Raw genomic sequence first — 4,908 nt, forward strand, 5'->3', positions numbered from 1 at the left:
CACCTTCAGTTTCTCTTTTTAGAGCTCATGATTTCATGAATCTGCTACTCCTATCTCTTATCTCTAGACTGATTCCTCCTCTTCTGCAAAGCTCCCATCTCAAAGATGAGAGCATTAATACCCTTGTTCCCATCTCTTATCCTGTATCCTGGACTTTATGCAATGTTCTCCTAGATCTTCTCTCTTTTTCACCTTTGATTTTTTTTTTTTAGTCTACCATGAACAAAAATAAATTTCCCTTCAAGAAAACAAACCAAAAACAAAGACAAAATTTATTTCAAACTGTAATTGGAATTATATCGGTTATTATTTGGTTATTCCAATTTTTTTGCATTGGTCTTCTGGATTTTCAGTTTCCACAGACTTCATTCCTTAAAACATAATGCCACTGTTGACCACCTTCATGAACTTTACTCCATGCATCCGCAGGCACTGGATTCTCCTTGGTTCCCTGTCAGCTACGTCTGTCACTTACTTTGTGCTCTCTTCCAGCTTCAACTTTATAACTGTATACAACTGGAGTTTCCCTAAGGTTCTGTACTTCATCTTCTAGTCATGTCTACACATTCTTCTTCCTGTGTTCCATTTATGATCTTCAAGTTAATATTAAATATCAAATATAATTAATTTCAATTAAATCTTAACATTTTAAATAATTGATTACATTTTAATATGTAAAAATAAAGGTAATATATATGTATATAATTGTTCTTCCAAAATAAAGAAAGGAAAACTGGGACAATATACATAAACAAATTACCTGATCACTTGCTTTAGTCATCATGGATTTTTTCCTCCCAGAGACAAGGATTTTTTCTAATCAGTTGCATAAATATATTACATAGTATTCTTATGCTTTTTAAATTAAGTTATATCACATTACACATCTTTTGTACCTTGTTTATTTGTTATTCTACAAATTGTATTGTGGATTATCTATATTAGTTAAATGCATGTAGTACACTCCATTTTTCTCATGAGCAATATTCTACCTATGATCTACCTCACATTTTAACCGAAATTATTTGGCAATTATAAGATACTCTGGTTCACTTGATTTCCTTTTTAAAGTCTAATGTCTATGAATCTATTTTTCCACTATAAGAAATACTAAAGTATACATATGTATGTTTTTCTTCTAGAACTCTTATAATTACAAACTGACAGGTCATGTTGTGCTTTCAGACTACAACTGTGTCTTATTAGTCTACAGGGTATTTTTCTATGATTGTTTCAATTTAGAACTTAATTTCCTATTGCTAGATTATGGCTTTAGAATGGCTACATGAGACCCATTCTTGTAGTGGACATCTGTGGTTTTTGTTTGCCCAGCATATTTCCTTTATTCTGGTAAAAGTACTGGAAATATTCCTGAACATACTTCTCAGCTGGTATAGATATTTACAGTGTGAGTTATAAACTGATTAGTACATGAGAAAAAAGATGTAATACAGAAGTAAATCAGTAATTCAGTTTTATGGTCAGCAGGGCTTTTTTTTTGAACATTTGCTTGTTTTTCTTCTCCTCTTTTCTTTTTTAAGTTTTCTCCATGTTTGTGTGTTTTAATTCCAGGTTTTTCAGGGAGCACTGGGGATAGGTGTGTGACTTAGCTCTTACAAGACAGACTATTTTATTCACTGGCTATAATTATTTGTTCAGATATGGTCATATGACCTAATTCACATTAATGAAACTCATTTGGGTGAATATTAATTAATTGGTTGGGAAGGAAATACATAGTTTTTAATTCAGGTAAATATAAGTTTGAGTCACAGAGCAACTATCAGGTGGAAAACTGCCTGGGAGTTGCCTAGGAATGATGACAACTTAGAGGAAAGTCAGACTAAGGTGACTAAGGTGCGAGAGGGAGAGAAGGGCAGAGAAAAATCCTAATCTCTTTATGCTTGTGTGGACACAGGCACCATTATATTTTACATAAGGCAATACATATGTTTTTTCTTTTAATCAAACCAGCTTCAATTGGGATTTTTATTTATTGCAATGGTAATAGTTTCAGTGCAATGCCATTCTCAATACAGAGCAGCTATTTTCTGGGACATAATAAAACATAGTAAAAGGATTACAAGTTAAATACAAAGATACATACTATTATTTCTCATTAACTCAGTCCTACATAAACTTACCTTATGGCTCCATCTTATTTTTATACTGTTGTTCTAAATGTTCTTAAAATAATAAAGACAAGAATATATAATGTAATAAATAATTTAACAATTATGAAATATTTATCAATGTAAGATATTCATAAAAACTGACATAAAATAGATTATTCTGCTTAATATATTTTATTTTAAAATAACTTTTTCCACTGATTTATATATATTTAGAAAATTATTTTATTAGTTATTTCACACATAAATAAATGTTCATTGAACTAAATTTCATACTTTCCTTGTAATTACAAAGAGTTTTGACACATTAACATTTAAATAGTAGTGTTTGGCAAATCAGTTTCATAGTAATTAATTCTTAAATTGCTAAATGGCACTTGATAAGTGTGATAATTGATATAAATAGCATGATAGCTTATATGTTAAATGTCAAATGTGTGCTTCTTAAAATGAAAATTTATTAAAAATATATTAATGTCACATATAGGCCTTGTCATGTAATGTGAATTATATTAGTCTCTTGTCTCAGAAACTTATTTTCATCTAATTTTTAAAATAAATGATTAAATATTGAATAATTTGCAAGTTACTTGTTTCATTATGAATATTTAGATATACTTATAATAAAACACTTGTAAATTATTGCCTCTTATCAGATTTATAGAAATTAGAATTTTTTCTATTTCCTATAATGTTTGTATTAACTATGCATGTATTTTTTTGATTGACGGGATAATAATCATAAATAATTAGTGAAAGTGTAGACAACAAACTTAGTGACTCTCATCCAGCAACAATTCCTTATGTATGAATATTGAATTCAATAATTAATAAATCATAAATAAATGATAACTGTATATTTTTATGTGTTGGTGTTCTTCATAGTATCCCATTAATCCCTTAGACTTATGTTTTTTTCTTTTTTTTATCTTTTTTCTTCTTCTCATAGTGGTGATTTCAACTATCTTATCTATCTTTAACCATGCTGACTTTTTTGTGTCTGCTCAGATCTGCTATTGATTCCTTCTACTGCTTTTTTTCATTCCTGCTATTAGAGTTTTTAGGTCCATAATACTTATTTAATTTCTTTTTTTATAATTTCTCTTTATTGATACACCATATAATTTTCCTGTTTTCAAGCAAGTAACTAAAGTCAGAAATAAATTTTGTGATAAAAATACTGTCCTTACAGAAATTAAGGGGATAATAAGTAGTATTCCAAACAATTATATGAGAACAAAATAGATAATATAGAGGAAATAGGTAAGGTCCTAGAAATGCAAAAATTATCATAACTGAATCAAGAAGAGATAAAAAATATTAACAGATTTATAACACAAAATTGAATAGGTAATCAAAACCTCCCAACAAATGAAAGTCCAGGACCAATGGCTTCACTATTGAATTCTGCCAAAAATTTAAGAAGAATTAAACCAATGCCATTAAAATTTTTTTTTTAATGTTAAAAGAACACTTCATTTGTATAAGGCAAACATTACCTCAATACCAAAGCCAATGAAAGATAACACCAGAAAAGAAACTACAGACTAACATCACTTATGAATATAGATGCAAAAATTCATAAAAAAAAGGAAGACTGGCAAGCCAAATGAAATAATACATTAAAAGTTACATATCTTAATCAAGTGAAGGTTATCTGAGTGGAATGGTGAATTTTCAACAACAAAAAAAATCAATGTAGTAAAACACATTAATAAGATGAAGGAAAAAACAATGCAGAAAAAGCCTTTAACAAAATTATTTTGTAAAATTGACAACAGATTTTCATAACAAAACTGTTCATAAATCTAAGAATAGAGGGAACTTCCTTAATATGATAAATGGCATTTATGAAAAACCTACACAAAATTTCAGTGAAAGACTGAAAGCTTTCCCTCTAAGATCAAGAAAAAGGCAATATATGTTTCACTCCTGCATTTCAACATTGTATTGGAAGTCCTAGATAGAACAATTAGCAAAGAAAAAAATATATAAGGCATCCAAATTGGAAAAGAATAATTAAATTTCTTCTGTTGACAAATGGCATGATTTTATATAGAAAACCCCATAAAATCCACAAGAAAGTTATGAGGTAAATTAAATTAAAGAAACCTAAATGGAAAGTTTATGCCATGTTCATGGATTGGAAGACTTAATATTGTTAATAGTGCAATACTCCCCAAAATGATCTACACATTAAATGCAATCATATCAAAATTCCAATGGCCATTTTTTATAAGTTGGAAAAGCTGATCCTCATATTAGAGAATTGCAACAAATCCTAAAGAGTCAAAACAATACTGGAAAAGAGAATCTATGTTGGGAGACTCACACTCTTGATTTCAAAACTTAATACAAACTGTAGTAATCAAAATAGTGTATTACTGGAATAAGAATATAGACCAATGGAACAGAATTAAGAGTTTAGAAAAAATCCTAAATATCTATGGCCAACTGATTTATAAGAAGGTGCCAAGATCACTCAATGGAGGAAAGGAATAACCTACAGCAAACAGTACTAGGACAACAGGATAGAAACATGCAAAAAAAATCAACTTGGATGCCCTACCTCACTCCACATTAAAAAAAGTACTGAAAATAGATCAATAACTTTGAGTTAAAATTATAAAAAGTATTAGAAGAAAACATAGGGATAAATTTTCATGACCTAAGATTCTACAATGAATTCTTAGATTGGATACCAAAAGCAAAAACAACAGAAAATAGATCCATTGGACTTCATAAAATTATAAACGTGTACATCAAAATACATTGT

Source organism: Manis pentadactyla, chromosome 5 (assembly GCF_030020395.1).
Source record: "Manis pentadactyla isolate mManPen7 chromosome 5, mManPen7.hap1, whole genome shotgun sequence".
NCBI lineage: Eukaryota > Metazoa > Chordata > Mammalia > Pholidota > Manidae > Manis > Manis pentadactyla.